The following is an 18,426-nucleotide window of genomic DNA, read 5'->3' as shown; positions in this document are numbered from 1 at the left end:
AGATCCGATCGAAACGGATTGAAAGGTTCCTGTCACGACTCTATGGTAATAGAAAAAGCAAATCTAATGAGTTTCGTAAAATTCAACAAAAAATTTAATTCTCTAATATACAAAATAAATATTTACGGTATTGTGGATTAAGTTCCAAATAGTCACATCACAAATCCCAAATTATAGAATGTTCCCGTTGAATTTTACAAATCTTGAATGTGATGATGTAAAAATAATCCTGAATGATCGCAAAGCAGCATTTTAGTCCAAACGCCAATGCGTACTTTGTAATTCCATTAAATATTTTAAACCTATGGTTCCTCTCAAACTATTTCTAAACATTAGAGGAAATAACTTCAAGATTGAACATAATGTAGGAATGAAGACTTCGTTAATCAAGCCTATTGTCTGCCTGAAAATTACTTTCTCAGAGTTTGCCATAGGTGAACTGTACAGACAAGCATACAAAAGACGTCTGATGTTAGAAAGACAAGGATACGAAGTGACAGAAATTTCGAGTACGAATATGGACGACTTTTCAAAACCGATATAGAAGTTAGACGCATTGCCGATAGATACAACGTGGTAGATATCGAACCAGTGAATCCATGCAACAGCCTGTCTCTAGTACGAACCAATGCATGCAACAATTCTCGTATTGCATAGACTAACTTAAAAAGGAAAGATCAGATGCTTTACTTTGCAAAAATGATCGCTTTCCTACCGGTCACTCTAAAACGATAACAGAACACGTCAACGACATGCAACACATTCGAAGTAATAATCAAATGAAATCCTACTTCCAAGCCACTTGTCACATTCTATCTTACCACATCGTTGCCAAGGAAAACTGGTGTTAATATTATGCCGCACGTGTGCTTAAATATGAGATCAAAATCAACATTGTTACCAAAAGGATGAAGCACTCGCCTTGACAGTAACCTAGGTGATTATCGAACTACTTAATGGCCTGGATCGTTGTGTTTTCTCCACACAAATCAGAGAGAGAGAGAATTTTCAATCCATTTGATGGCTTTAAAATTGTATTCTGGTGCTAAAATATTCCAGACTTCACCCGGGCAGTCATTTGGTTTAATGCAACGCGGAGAACAACCTCGAACCGTTTTTAATCTGAAACTTACCATTTCTTAACTTTTGTTTTTTATTTCAAGTTTAGTCTAGGAAGCAAGACATGATTTTGTAAGTAAAGCATGTTTCATTTCCCACAGTACAATTCACTTAACTGCTTGGAAAGTAGTCAAAGTTGCGACCTGTCTTCTATAGTTCATTTTATACATTCATGTCCATAAGCTGGCTGTATAAGGGGATTTACTTTGTCCGTCTACGTATCTGTGTCCAGCTGTCTTCTATGTCCATGCTATAACCCCAATATAGCTTCACATTAAAATTATACTCTCACTATAAATCAACCTAGGACTAGTAGTTGTTTGAAATATAGACAAACAGACAAAGGGCTCAACATTGCATTGTTATAATTTATCAGACAGACAGACAGACAAACAGACATATTTGATAACGAAAACCTTCAGTCGGTAAAAATTTGAGATCGCTCACAAAATTCAATTACGCGAGAGATTAGTTACTTTATCGACTGATCTAAATCTGATATAAAGACTGCTTTACTTCAGCAAAACATATTAGCATATATGAAGGCTCTTTCATCCTCTGGTCGATAACAGTACATAGTCTTGTATTAGATGAGTGAAATAACAACCACTCTTAAGCCGTTTGCGCCTTAGATTACCATCTTCATTTATCACTTGACAAATAGAGCGTCGAAAAGTTACATTATTGAAATAGAAAAGTCGTAGGTACGTCAAAGTTAGGCCCTCATTAAACGCGATTTTCAGCATTTTCAGATGGAACACGAGGTTAATTTCAACATTTTTCTAGGTTTCGAATCTAACAGAAAACAAAAACGAAAATGTATGCAGTGATGCTCCTTGACTAGGACCCTACTGCGCAAAAGGTGGCTATTATGGTCAGTATTTTTTGAGTCATGGATTTATACGAATGGATGAATTATTTTTTGGGCTGTGTCCATTGGAAATCTTGCGGAAATTACCATGATAAGCAAACTGTCTTTGTTCCAACAAGTCAAGCACTGACTTAATGATGGGAAAATAAATCGACAAATTCGAAAGTTGTGTCCAGCTAGACTTTCCTCATAATTCGTTTATTATGTACTATTATGTAATGGTTCACATTTATCGCCATTGTGACTCATTACTAAGTCTACTAATTCCACAGTATTATTTAGCTCCCACTATTTATCAGTATGGTTTGTGACTGTTTATTGACAACTCCTGCCAAACAATGTTGAATACTATGACGGAAGAATGCCACCTGTCATTGCTCTATTGTTCTAACAGTCAAGGTGCAGGCGGCGTATTTCCCATTAACGAGCTAAAATCGCGACATTGAAAGTGCCAGTATCTAATTCGTTGGAAAAATAAGTTATATCCCTTCAGAGCAGGTTTTGCATGCGTTTCTCGGGGCTGAAAATCTACGATCTTTCTGAGATTTCAAACGACATTTCCATCGAGCTAAAAATAACTTCTAACGCGTTAGAAGTATGTTTTAACGCTTCAGTTGCACCAATATAAGGAGTTTGAGACAGGTATTTATAAATCTGCTATTTATTAACCTGAAAAGTATTTATCGTTTCCAGTAGACTGCATGTATGCAGGTGTGTATGTATGTATGAATGTATGTATGTATGTATGTATGTATGCATTTGCTATGACTTGGCCAGGATTCGAACCCGCAACCTTCCGCATCCGAGGCGGATGGTTTAACCACTAGGCCACTGTATTATTATTATTAGTAGTAACAGTAGTAGTTTTCGTTTTCGTCTTCTTCTTCCTCTTCTTCTTCTTCTTTTTTCTTCCTCTTCTTCTTCCTCTTCATCTTCTTATTATTATTATTATTATTATTATTATGCCCGGTTATTATTACAATGGTGTTTCTTGTTATTAATATAATCAGCAATGCCTATTTCATATCTTTCTACGTGTCTGTAATTTTACAGTTCGTTTACTTTCGGTGGTTAAGGTAAATGTTGTTTCTGTTTTCGATTGTTGTTGTTTCCTTCTTGTAGTGCTGCATTTGTCATTCGTTTTTCATTGCGAGCGTTTTCTAACTTTTCTAACTTTTCTAACTTTGACATTTTCTTTAATTTTCATTTACAAATGTGGAGGTTGATCCTCGCTTATCAGCTGGAACATTTTTGCTGTTCTGGTCTGCAGAGATTTATCTATTTGTTTCCAGAGTGTACTAGTTTAAGTGTTGCACAGCTTGGTCATTTTCCACTGCAGTCACCAGTTTATTTATGCAGGTTATCGTCTAGGGCATGCATGTGCATATATATCTATATATCTATATATATATATATATATATATATATATATATATATATATATATATATATATATATATATATATATATATATATATATATCTGGCAATTACTAACGTTTAGTCAACATTCTAAACGGCTAAACGAATATTACTTTCATAAACTATCCGCGATGTCTTCCAGAAGCTCTTTTCTATCTGTTTGCAAACCGTTGTGACTACTTACCTGTCTCTTTACCTACCTAATTGCTAACCAACCTATCGACCTATCTCGATAAGAATGTCTAGTTATTTTCTTTCCTTATTATCTTCTGTCTTTCTTTCCCCATTGTTGTATAGACGTGTACGCTAAAATGTATACTTTAGATTACGCCAGGCTAGATGATGTTTGTAGAATCTCATACTGGGTATTAGGGAGAATCTATTTCCGTTCATGAGCGTGTTACAACATGTTATCTTACCTGGCGACTAACTTGATGAGAATTGCGATCGGACTATATTTAGCTCGTTAATTGTTAAACTTTATTAAGGATCCTAATTCCTTTAAACATCTTGAGAAGGAATTCGAAAAATTTGGGAAAGCCTCAGGATCAAAAATTAACCATGACGAAACGGAAATTTTGAAGATAGAGAACTGGTGGGGGAACCATTCCGGTTTACCAATACAGAAAATAAAGGAAAGAGTTAAAGCCCTAGGCGTTTATTTTGGGAAAGAAGAAGAGAAAGAAAACTGCAACCAAATGAAAATAAAAATAAACGAAAATGTAAAAAGCTAGGCGCTCACGCCATTTTGCCTCATGGAACGGGCCCAAGTAACCAAAACATATATGTATGCAAACATTAATTATATTTTAAAATCAGTTGATATAAAAAAAATGAAGTATTACACAAAATTGACAGTCAAATTATAAATTATATATGCGATTTTAAAACCCAATACGTAAATAAGGAAACCATATATAGAGCAAGAGAACGGGGTAGGGGGCTAGCAATACCTAACCCCGTACTAATAAAATGTGCGAACATCCTTTACAGGTTCAAAAGATTACAATCAGAACCAAGAATACCATGGAAAGGGTTATATATATCTTGGTTTGGGTTCTCTATGAGGAATAGGAAAGAAATATACCAAAATAACAAATTAACTAAAAAATTAGAAGTGCCCAGAAAATTTAGGAGCATTAAAGAATTATTACAAAAATATAGGGATTATAAAGAATTGTGGAATGTGAACGAAAAACTTACTTATAGATTGATAAGGGGGGTAGTAACTAGCAAAATTAAAAGTAAGGTGGAGCAAAACCATATCTATGTAAACTGGGATAGAGCATGGGGGCACTGTGTGAAACTGAGCTCCCTCAAAATGCAAAGCCTCTGCTTCAAATACATGCATGATGCGTGGTTGACAGGAGAGGTAGCAGTGAGACGGCGTATGGTCAGAGTACCGCCAAAATATCCACTGTGTAAGAATGTCATTAATTTTGCACAATTCACACAATGATTCAATGTGAAAAAGGAAGACACAAAGATTAAAAATTATAGCTGAAATAAGCAAAAAAGACAAATATAAAAAAAACATAACATTTTGTATCTAGATGGCAACTTGAAAAATAACACGCTATACCAGATCAGTGAGTATATAGTAGATACAATGATAGCATGTGGCCAAATCATTGTGATTGGAAGGGACTGAATGCTGTAGGTGAAGAGAAGGGGGAGGAGAGGAGGGCCCTGGAATATCACACACAAAGGGTAGATAACCGCAAGCGGCCCATGACCCTCATACTCACCCGCCGGCCTGGAACCTATAGCGATCAATCAGATCCCAATTCCAAATGCATACTCTAGTCAAACTTACTTTAATATTACTTGACTTAAAAATTAGTAAATTAGAGGGGAGGGACAGGAGACCTATATGGGGAAAGTACGAGACAAGGATGCCATGGGGCTACGTCACAAGGCGCTACGCGAAGTGGACAGGCCCATGGAAGGGTTTGGAAAAACACCCCATATAGAAAACTTAGCATACACACAGAAACACAGGGGTTAAGAATGTACGGCATAGGGCATAGGGCATAGGGCTATCACATACTCCAAATGTCTTTCTTCCTTCTCAGATATACAGCTTCCGCACTGTATAGTTTATTCTTCCCCCTACGGGAAATTTAAAACACAAAAACCAAAACAAAAAAAAAAACCAACCAAACAAAATATATATATAAAAAGTTTTGGAAACTTTGATTATTTAATTAAATAAGAGACGGCCTGCTCGAGCTGGGAGAAGTACAACAAATAAATAAAGTATAGACCCTGGTTCGAGCTAGTGCGAGAAACGACACAAATGATCACACCCCTAAAACACTAGTATTTTTTTTTTTTACAAATTATCACACCGTTTACTCGCCAAAATTCAAAATTGAAAATAAAAATAATTTTTTTCAAATCAAACATTGTTGGAGATTATACCGAATGAATATATAACAGGACATCTGGCTGTTTAAATTTGATTTCCGGATGCTGTTCCCACACAAAAGCGATATAGCGTACACACATTATAGCATATACACATATCACACATGGGAAATAGGCGAACCCTAGTAAGGGTCAACTACAAAACTAGGGAAGGAATTCCGAGTAAGGTGTTTAAAACCTAGCTCGGATGAACAACCCTATCGACTACACTAGGGAATTTTAAAATACCCCAACACAAATTCTAAATTTTTGTTAAAAATCCTTTTATAAAATAAACAAACAACACACCTTTGGGGGATACATATACACATAAAACACCTTTAATTTTTTTAAACGGGCGGGGGGGGGGGAGGGGCATCTGTCTGGTGCCCTCTCCCCCAAGTTAATTGTTAAACGCGACATGATATTGCAAAGGTAAGTGGAACACAGATCGGCCTTGACTTTAAACCTATCGGAAACTCCATGTATACAGAATCGGGTCGAATGTAGTTCTAGTCTATTTTTAGAACATTTTTTCCTCTCTCATTTTGGTGGTGATAGAAGAATTTTGTTTATGCTTTTTTGGTAGGGATTTAAGGGCAATTGTTTATTCTTGAGAATATGAGCTCAGGGTCTTGTTGTCTGTGTGTATTTCGGCGACAGTGCACAGTGAGTAATAAGGCCTTGGTGATGATCCGGAAGTGAAATCTGTGTTCTGTTTACATGTTGCTCTGCTGACAGTCCAGCATCTCAAAGAATTGCAGGTCAACCTTTGACAAGAACTTCACCGTGAAGTCATCTTTAAAGGTATTTTAGATTAACATATGATTTATATTGATTATCACACAGTGGAAAGGTCAGATCTGAGAAACAAATGCAGAGAACATATAGTAAAATTAATTGTGTTCTATGTCCATATGGTGGGGACGATCACAACTCTCATGTTTTCTCGCTCTCTACGTCATAACATTTCACGACAACACAACATCAGAAATGGAAATGAGTCGTTAGATAAGCACTACTACTTAAAAAAATGATACTAAGACCGGCGGAAACCTGTCGATAATACACCTTTCTTATTTATGAAAGGTACCAAGCCATCTCTTTCAAACCTGGTGCTGTTTGGACTGGTAGTTTGCCGCACAAGATAAAACGCAACTAAACAGCAGGAATACACTTCTCAGAATGGAGAATAGGGAACAAAATAAAAGGAAATTGCGTGCCAATACAGAGGACTCATTAGAAAAAGATGGAGGGTTGCCACAATTGTCATGGTGGTAATTAATATCATCCTTGTGGCCAGCATCCTTGCTGTAACGATCCCGTGGCGAAATGAGAGGGCTGCGAAAGCTATCTCCATGAAGCAGGAACAAGAAATGTGCCTTGTATGTGATGATGTTTACCGTCATCCAGATGACGTGCGAGACAATAAGAAGGGATTCACACAAAGTATGGAGGGAGACAAAAATATGTGCTGTGGCCGTGCCAGTCAACATGTTGACCGGCTTGTTGCTTTAGTATGTGCAATGTTACATGCGATTTTATAGGTTTAATTAAGCCATAATTTTGTTTGATGACCGGAAACTTAAAACAGTTGTTGCTACTGGGTCTTATTGCCAATTTGAGAAGTCGTGCAAGACATTCATCAGTAGTAGTAGTAGTATTTGTAATAGTAGTATGAGAAGGAGGAGCAGCCGTTTCAGTATTAGTAGTTGATGTCCGTGTTTTGTTACCATCGTTATCACTCTTGTTATCGTTTCTTTTTGATTTTTTTGTGGTGGTAGTTGCTACGAAGATAGCCACTATATTTCGTTCTGGGAATTTGATTTTGTCGATCAACGCCTTTCGGAAATGTTTCTGAACCAATTGTGTCATTACGAATATATTTTCCGTACGGATATGACAGAAACAATTTTTCTATTTGTTATTGCTTTATCAACATATATCAAAAGTAAAACTGAAACCGATTCATGTATCTCTTGGTGGTTTTAGGAATCGGGTCATGGGTTACACGTATGAATAACAATATTTAATGTGCTATATTAACAGACATTACACTTGTCTAATGGGAAAAATACATTTGACATGTGTAGGTCGAAAAGTACAGACGTCGTCCAAACATATCATATTTAACGAGTGACTCGGAAAATAATTCACAATGAGAAAATTCTACTGAGTTTCCTGTTCAGTAATGACTTTCAAAACAAGGTAGTTTTACACAATGACTCATATAAGACTATCCTGACTGAGTGATCACGACTGCAAAAAGTTCGAACGAAGTCATAACGATGTTAAGGAAGAAAAAAAAAAACTGCAATGCGTTGTATCACATTCTACCCTTAAAATCCATTCTTCTATTTTGAGGTATAGGAAGTAAACAAATACAAGAGCTCAATTTAAAACATAATTAGTATGATCGCGTGACTATTTGTTTTTGCAGTAGGGACAGGTACACAAAAACTAAATCAAGTTTAATGGGATTTTTATAATCAGGTACCGGGAGTGTAGCATCGACATTATAAAACACAGATATTTAGTTAGATGAATCAGATGATTTTTGTAGCACAATTATTTACTTAAAATCATATTCTATTTTCACTTTCCTTGTCAGGTGATCGATTTTGATTGTATTGATGTTTAGTCAATTTAAGCCCTGAAAGAATCTCCGGGTGATCTCAATTAGTCAAAAATGTGTAATGTTTGTTACGACAAAATAGAAGCTTTGAAAATAATGAAGTTGGTGTCTGTACAAGGAAGTGAAATAGGATGGGAAATGCCCAAAGAATTAAAATGAGATAAGTACTTATAATTTTAGATTTACAATTTTTTGTTTATACGATATGCATTCTAAGTTACAGTATATATCCTACAAGCAATACTTATTTTAAAAGTTTAATTAATATTTCATTATTGCTTGACGAACCATTTTGACTACAAAGAAAACACATTAATGTTTGTATTTGAAATATTGCTACCGATATCATGATAAACTGCAGTATGCCAAAATCTTTTTGACTGAGATGCATTTGGACACTACCGGACAATGTGAAAACTGAAAAAGGAGCAGTACTCTTGGCGTATACCTTCTAACTGAAGATATATCCACTTCAGTACTGTGAAAACAAAATTTCGAAACATAATGTTTATTTTAATGTTTGAATACTTTAAAAACAAACAATTTAAGAGAGAAAGAAAGAAATAAACTAACGCTTCCACAATACGGGGGGGGGGGGAGCATTGACATTCTATCTAGTTACCACCCACATTAATTTTAGTCTACTGTAACTATAATAATCAGTGACTCAAATGACAGCTATGTGATCATTATAGTTTTCTTCCTGTTCTTTAAATAATAACACTTCTATTTAGACACACATGAGTCAGTTCTTATGCTTTAAAGAATATAACATTTATATTGAAAACATGTGAAAGCTAGATGTAAGAGGTGTTGGGTGGATGTATAATTATATATATACCACATAAATTAAAAATAACATAGCATTTAAAGTGTTGGTATAAAGAAAATCGATATACCATTACTACTGTTATATCAAATTATGATCCTCCCGTGGCGCTATAATACACATACATAAACAATCTTGGAATTGTGTGCTGTTGGGTCTATTCTTACAGATCAGTGATGAATTTCCACTCATTAAGTATTAGTGAGGTATGAAAATAACAATAAAAAGTAATAATTATCCCCGTTTGCTAAATGAATTTAACATGGTACACAATTTAATCTCAATCCCTTCTTTTGCCGTTTTCCACTCCCCTCTCACGCACAAGGGACACAATATACAGAAATTTGGAATGAGAATGAAAAACGAAATTGGGCTGGATCAAAAACCTTGAAACTGAAATTGCACCAAGTAATCTACAATATACTTCCCTTGGGACCTATTTAAAATGTTTATATAATCAATGATACAAAGTTGCAATTGCCGGTCGACACAGTAAGGTAGATGTATTGGTTACGGGGGCACACATATGTAATGCATTCAAGGCTTTTTCGATGTTGTTGTTGTTTCTTAATTCTAAGAATCGATTATTATTAGTATCATATGAAAATATCCAAAGGCCTCCTCCTTCTGTCTCTCTCTCTTTCTCTCTCTCTCTCTCTCTCTCTCTCTCTCTCTCTCTCTGTTGACCATCGTATCAAGATAAGGGCGAAATTCCACGAAAAGACGAGAATAGAAGATTCGCTTATGTAATACTACAACGTTTCTGAATCTATGAAGAATGATGGTAAATGTTAAGTCAAACCGACCAAAAGAAGAGAGAGAGAGAGAGAGAGAAACAAATTTATGGTCGGTAATAATGTTAATTAAAGCAGAATAATGACTTAGATCAACTTCAAATATATAAAAATATTTTAATTACCTCTTGTTGTTTCGTCGTTTCGCTTAGATTCTATTCCACGCTAATTTCCTTGCGCCTGTACGTCAATGCATTGATGAGCGTTCAGTATTCAAAAGTCGGTGTGTCTGTAGGCCTAGTGCTCCACTTTCTTCATTAAAACCATCTGTCCTGTATAAATCATAAGTTTAACTTATATTGATTTAATCAATGCGAATAAAAAAAAGAAATCAAAAATGAAAATAATCAACTTATCAGTATGAAAAGATATTTGGATATTTGTGGATAGGCACAAAAAGAGAGAACTGCATTTTGTAGCGGATACACTCGGCAGGGATGTGAGTTCATTCATTCAGCCTCTCGTCAATCTAACTCCGTTCAAATGGCAAATATATGTATTTGTATGTGATATAAATAAAACATATATATAGTACGTACGCTGTATCAATAATATATCACTCGTTGTATAATTTTTTTATTAAAAGAAAACTCGGCAAGCCTCGTTTCCTTTTAATAAGACAATTATACATCTTGTGGTATATCATTGATACAGCGTACATACTATACATATATTCTACGTGTGTGTTGGCATCCGATGGAAATGCACCCATGAGAGATGTCCCGGTTGGTGGTTGTGCAGCGTCATCTGTGGCTATGTAGTCCAACACGGGAGTGGCAGTCCCTGCTGCACTTGCTGCACTTGAAGGTTGCGTCTGGTTTTGGTTGGAGCTGCTTCTTCTTCCTCTGCGATCGTTTTTCATTGGCTAGCAAGTGTAGCTTGTCCTCGCCGGCTTTTAGACCAGTGATCAGAGCATGTCGCCAGCTTGATCTGTCTAGAGCGAGCTCTTCCCAGGTGTTGACATCGATGTCAAGGGCTTTCATGTCGCGCTTGCATACATCCTTGAAGCGGAGATGTGGCCGTCCGATATAACTTTTCCCAGAGGCGAGTTTCGAATAAAGAATGTCTTTGGGGATCCGTCCGTCATCCATCCGACGTACATGGCCCAACCATCTGATGCGACGTTGGCGGAGAAGTGTGACCATGCTGGGAATCTTGGCACGCTCGAGCAACTGGTTGTTTGTTACTCGATCGCTCCAGGTGATCCCGAGTATGCGTCGGAGGCATTACATGTGAAAGGCGCTCAGCCTTTTCTCTTGTGAGGCATACAGAGTCCAGGTTTCACTGGCGTACATGAGAGTGCTTAGCACGGTACACGGTGAGCTTAGTGTTCAGGGTCAGCATGCTGTTGTTCCACACTCTCTACGACAACCTGGAGAGAGTTGTTGATGCCTATCTGATCCGCTTGTTAAGCTCAGCATCGAGCGAGAGGTTGTTGGTGATCTTAGAGCAGAGGTACATGAACTGACTGACCACCTCAAGTTCGTAGTTGTTGATGATGATGTTTGGGGGTCCGAGGCCTGAACCATCACGTTTGTTTTCTTTAGGCTTATGTGCAACCCAAACTCATCGCATGCTTTAGCAAAGCGGTCCATCAGGCGCTGAAGCTCAGCTTTTGTGTGGGTGGCTAGAGCAGCATCGTCAGATGGTGACTTCACGCACTTTGCTCTTTGCCTTCATTCGTGCCAGGTTGAACAGTCTGCCGCCTGATCGCGTGTGCAGGTAGATCCCTTCTCTAGACGTATATATATATTCTACCTGCATATATATATATATATATATATATATATATATATATATATATATATATATATATATATATATATGATAGAGAGAGATTAACACATATGTAGTAGTATGCAACTGCCTGGTTTGCCTTTTTCGTTACCCGTTGGGTGCACTGACACCAGTCCTAGCTTCCACCCCCATGAACAGTTTTCCCCCACGCGATCAATACGTGTTTAGTAATTTTAATTTTGTCCCCCGGGGTACCAACAAGCATGTATATGTGAGTGGGCAAAGTATGGGTGCATAATCTCGTACGGGTGTAAGTGACCCCAAACGGTTTTCAAAAAGGGAAAAACTCTATCCCCTTCATACAAATTGAGTAATAAAACATATCTACTCTGTTGTGATTGTAGAAACGAAACTCCGCAGACTGTAATCAGAAGGCAAGCCTAGGGTATCCATCAATACACGCACTGCAATGAACCAATCTACTGCGTACAGACAGGCATTTATTATTTTAAACAAAAATCTCTGTATTGATTATCCGTGGCTATGTTTGCACTGTTTATAGGAAGAATATTATACTTACAAAGGGAAAAGTATATCAGTGGAGTTGTAACTATTGTATCGAAGAAATGCTGTTGCTATTTATAAACAATCATTTTTAGGTGTATTTAAGAAATTGATTGTTAAAGCATGCTGAATGAATGTATAGAGGCTACAAATAGTGGTGTAAACCTGCTAAAATGAATGGAATGTCAAACATGTGGCCGTTAAATTGAGGTCGCTCAATCGTTTGAATGCATAATACAGGTTCATTAAAGAAACCCAAAAATGTGCGAATTCTACGAAACAACTCAGGATACATAGATAAGTTGGTGCATTTGAAAGCGACCTTAGAAATAGAATGTAAGAAATTCGGGCAAAATAAAACTAAAACGAATTTGAGAAATATCGTGCATGAATAAGTACTGTCTCAAAAGAAATAACTTCACCCAATTCGTCTAAAGCAAGTTACGTTTTTAAAGAGGTCAGTGGCGATGATGTTCAAAAGCAATCTAATTAAGTTTGGTTTTTATCACTGAATATAATATTCAGAGAATAAGTTGAATTAAGATGCACTTCAAAGTTTTGAAAGGTAAATATTAAAGTCTAGCACTCATTGTCGATATTAAAATACTTTCTCAGGTGCTTGTTCAGTTATTAACAGAAATAGCATAATGGATGATCCACACCATATTTGTCTCCTTGAATTAATATTCCACCAATCCCTATATCAATTCGATCAACATATATTTTAAATGACTTTTTGAAGTCTGGAGCTGAGCTTCTGCACCCTTACTTATGGCCTTTTAGTTATCAAAAGCATGACTGCATTTGTCACACCAATAAAACCTGGTTTTCTTACCCAACATATTGGTCAAGGGTTCAGTAATTATGAAAAATTAGAACAAAATGTTCGATAATATCCAGCCTTACATAAAAGCAGCAGCAGAGGATGAACCCACCTCATTTTGTAAGCGTTATTTTGGTAAACTAAGGCTTATACAAAAACGAAAAAAAAATACGCTGATAACGTGAAACCGAAGCCTCTAACTTTCTGAGAGTCTCCCTGGGGGTTAGCTTCCTGTTGCTTTTTTTTCGCGTCGTCGTTTTCGAAAAAAACATAGTAAGTTTTACTACGTTGACACTTTATCGAGGTCGCACCCTCTCTGCTGCTAGCAATTAAGAAAAAGTTGTATCAAATAACGACAAACCTAGTAGAATCTTATACAGCTAGATTAGCTCGAGAGCGACTAGAAGCAATTAAAACATTCTCCCCGTGAGAGATTCTTTCAGGAAAAAACTACAAGAACGGCAAGAATCTCAAGTTGAATACGCAGAAGGTACAGAACAGTTATTTAGACCCGTTACTGAAGTTACTGAAAAAGTTGTAACGGCCATTAAGGGGGATCTTCTTCCAGTATCAAAACAAACTGCTGAGCAAACTGCAAAAATAGCAGAAAGAACTAAGAAAACAAAAAAGATCTTACGAGATCTTCCAGGTGATATAGTTGCAGCTCAAATTCCTTCTGTAGGTGAAGAAATGCTTGAGAATATTCGTACTGAATTCGCCGACGTGAAAAAGGAACTTACGCCTAAACCTAAAGTAAGAAAAGAAAACATTGAACTGATTAGTAGATTTAGAGAAGGTATTGCTGAAGAACTTAGAGAAAATGTCAAAAGGAAAGATTTTTCTCGTGTTGCATTTGATAGTTTTCCTCAAAAGTCTAAAATTTTAAAACCTAAGTATACTAACATGAATATTGATAGTTATTTGAAATGCCTATATCGCGTTATTATAACAAACCCAGGCTAGAAATGATGATGAAGTATACATTGAATATATTAACGACATAAATAAATTTTATTTGGAGTCACAACTTCAACAACAACAAAGACTACAACCACCCAGCAGGAACCTTCATATCAACTTCCTCCACCGCAGCAACAAATAGAAGAACAACAATCTTCTTCACCGCAGCAAATGTTGATGTCTGAACTTGAAAGGTCTAAAGAGCTTAAAAAAGCAAGGGTAGAAAGATCACCCTTAAGACTATTTGAGAAAAAAGCGGAAACAACAAGTGAGGAGGCAGCAGCAACCGGAAGTGGTTTTTCTACCTTGACTACGCAAGGAAATGATCTTATTCAATGCCCTAATAATATTATGAATGACGTGCAACAACTAGAAGTTCTCATAGGAGGAAAGCGTGCTGGTAATAGTTCTCCAGAAAATATTAATGAAGCAGCTGGTATTTGTCGACGATTATTTCAAGTCGGTATCATGGATATTAATGTTTATCGATCTGTTATTGATGAAATCGTTGATGACTACTACAGTGATTAGATAAATGAATAATAAATAAGATGATCATACACAACACTCAACGTAGACCTGTAATGGTCAGAATAGTAAACTCACGACTACCCGTTTACAGCGCGATTTACGGAGATGGACTTGCTGATGTTATTCAGGGATTATTTAGAAGGATAGCTCCAAAAGCAGCACCGATCGCAAAACATTTATCAATGAAAGCTATTTACGTTGTTCGTGAAAAAGCTTCTGGTGCAATCAGTGACTTTGCTGGTAAAGCATTCTCGGCAATCAAGGATAGAATAGCACGATTAATACGACGAAAACCAGAACCAGTGAAATTATCAAATACTAAAGTAATGCCTGCAAATGCCAGTAAAATAATAAATCAAGCCGCAAATAAAAAACTGACATAGTTTGCTGGTGAAGCAGAAAAAACCATTGTCTCAAACTTAATAGCGGGAAGTGGGTATGGTAGATTTGCACGACCACGATTTAGATCAACACGGTTATAATAAAACGTTTAAACGCGTATCCGACACAGCATCTGACATGGACGTGCCAGTCCTCAAGGATGAATCAGTACGTGATTATCAGTTTTATTCATATGAAGCATGACTGCCAAATCAACGCGGTAAATTGATCTACAGGTTCATGATACAAGTAGATATTTTTTACCAGCTGAGGGTTTTATTGAAATCGAAGGTGAAATTATAAAAGCAGACGATACTGAATACGAGGAGGGCGTTAACATCGGTTTTGTTAATAACGGTATCTAGGCGTTGTTTGACAGCGCTACATACGCGATTGATGGAAGAAACAGCGAGAAAATTGAAAAAGACGTCGACGTTGCCACAACAATAATAGGTTTAGCAAGATACTCTGACGATTACAGAAGATCAGCCGGTCAAACAATGATGCTCGCGAAGGACATTACCAACTTTCCCAGCGACGTACCGTATGATAAAAGACGGACAAGAAACTTTGCCGAAAACGCTGACGCCGATGTGTGGCCGATAGTCCACAGCGCTAATAGAGATTTTAACTTGGGATTTGCAACGCGTAAAGCTATGCTGAGTGGATGCCGTAAAAGATTTTCATGCGCGATTCCGTTGTCTCACATATTTGGGTTCTGCAGAGGTGTCAGAAAAGATATCTTTGGGACCAAACACACACAATTACTCTTGTAAGAAAGGTTACCGACGACGACGCTATCTGGAGATCCGTAGGTGATCCTGGTGAAATAGCGCTGACAAAACTTTCGCTGTGGATCCCGATAATGACTCCAACGATCACTGAAGAACAGCAGCTACTGTCTTTCATAGACACAGGTGGTAAATCATTGCTGTCATGGTTAAGAGTAACCACAGATAGTGTTCAATCTAACAACAACGGGTTGTTTACATGGCATATAGCATCTAAGCAAGGTATTTCTGCGCAGATATATATATATATATATATATATATATATATATATATATATATATTTGTTGCTTTTCAGAATAATAATCGAGTAAACTTACAAACTCACTCCCATATGATATTTGACCGACTTGGAGTTACTAAAGTTTCTTTGCGAATAAACGGACAACAAGAGCCAGAAAAAAAACATACTACTGAATTATGACCAAAATCAAAAAGCACGGGCATATCACCGGTTAATGACGTTTATGGGCCGTGACCAAAACGTGGACACTGGTCTGCAGATTTCCCACCTTGATTTTAAAAACCTACATCCGATTTATTACTTTTCTCTGGAGCATCTTGATTTATCCAGGCAATTTGTCGTTGATATACACTTCAGAGCTAAGTAAATCCAGATGGCGGTGTTAATTACAGAGCAATCGCGGTTATACTCAGCGACAAGGCAATGTTACTTGAAGGCGCTGGTGGTCGAATGAAAGTCATTGATGCACCAGTAGAAAACATGTAACTATTTAAAAACACGAGTATTATCATAAATGTCATCATACCATAATGTTAGTGTCAGTCTGACTCCTGTTCAGATGAAAAAGTTACAATCCGCATCAGTTAAAAGAAACAGGAAGCACAATAACGCTAAAGCACAGTCAGATTACAGGTGGAGAAAACAAGTTATCATTGACAGAACGTCAGCTTAAACATCCTAATAAAGCCAAACTATCCCGAACTGGAGTACGACTTGAACTGCTGGAATGGTATTAAAGAAAGCAAGGGGACAGGGCTTAAGACTTCCAGGAACTCATCGAGGAAAAGGTCTGAGACTTCCAGGAACACTTCGTTAAAAACCAGTGGTTTTACGCCCATGTCAAATTTTCATTTACATGATGCTGCTAAGCAAATAAAAACAAAAAATCTTTAGAGGTGTTTTTATGCGATATAAATTACCACAACGACGAAACAATATTGAAACCGGTATTATTAATCTCGATAACAGCACTGGATCTGTAACTCATTGGGTATCATACGCAATTGACCCCCGTGGAATTGTTTACTTCGATTCGTATGGGTTAGCTCCACCGCAGGAATTTATACACTATGTCACACCATCCCAAGTAAACATGGGCGTAAAAACCTGGTACTCAACACTACCAACACAAATATTAACCGATCCATCAATATGTGGCTGTGAAGCAATTGCTGTACTCGATGTTGTATTAAAATCATCGTTGCCACCTCACAATGTCGTATCTAATTATACAAGTCAACAGTTTGAGAAATCATTGATTTATATCACCTTTTGGAAAAACGGCGAAGAAAATAATGGTAGATATTTACGGAAAATCCCGTGGTGATACTACTGTGAGTATAAAAAAAATCGACGAAATAGATCTGTCAAATTACGCGACTAAAGACGAACTCGATGATATTAGAACCTCTCTAGAGTTGACCGAGATGAAGTTGTTGTTTTTCAGGATACATACGGAGTTTTAAAAACAAGTAACATCAAATGGAATGATATAGTTCTTAGAGTCCTCGGTGCTACCACGGATAACATTCCAATATTTACTGACGGGGGTAGAATCAGAAACTCACATATATCCATATTGCAAATCAGAAATGAAATTACAAGAAGTGTTGCTAATCGTTTGAAGAATACTGATGACACAGTGACAGGTGAACTCAGCATGAACGGAAATAAAATAGTCGTGCTAAGAGATCCAACATCCGACGAAGATGCCGCAACAAAAAAATATGTGGACGTTAACTACAGCACCGTTGATGCTAAATTATCCACGTTGCGGGTCGAGTACGACGCTCATGTAAATGTGTTTACAAATCTCCGTAGAGACTTTAGGAAACTTAATGAAATCGCAGAGGACTTCTTTGGTACCCCGTTGACCGCTGACGTGAAACTCTCTGATATCAAGACGAATATTGAAACGATTAAACAAACACTAGATGTCATAAGTGGAATTCCTGATATCGTTAACAAAATTAATCTGATTAAAATTCCTCACAAGCAGATCACCAATAACGCATACACAGTATCATCGGGATTGTCAAGATGGTCGCAGCAAAACAAAACTCTCAAACATACTGCAGAAGTCACTCGTGTGTACAGGTTGTCTGTATTCAGTACTGCAAAATATGAGATATTTACTACATATCCCTGGCGGCATTCAACCGATAAGTTTTCTGGAACCGTGTCTATTCTGTTAAATAGCGGAAACAAAGAAACATTTATACTAGAAGCAGCTGTTAAGAAATTAACCGCAGCATCGTACTGGTGGTGTCTGGAATTTGTTGCCTCAATTGGTTACTGTGTAAAGTATAATGGCCGTTC

This window comes from Sinohyriopsis cumingii, chromosome 5, assembly GCF_028554795.1.
Source record: "Sinohyriopsis cumingii isolate HCF-2022 chromosome 5, ASM2855479v2, whole genome shotgun sequence".
NCBI classification, from domain to species: Eukaryota; Metazoa; Mollusca; class Bivalvia; order Unionida; family Unionidae; genus Sinohyriopsis; species Sinohyriopsis cumingii.
This window is presented reverse-complemented; position numbering follows the sequence as displayed.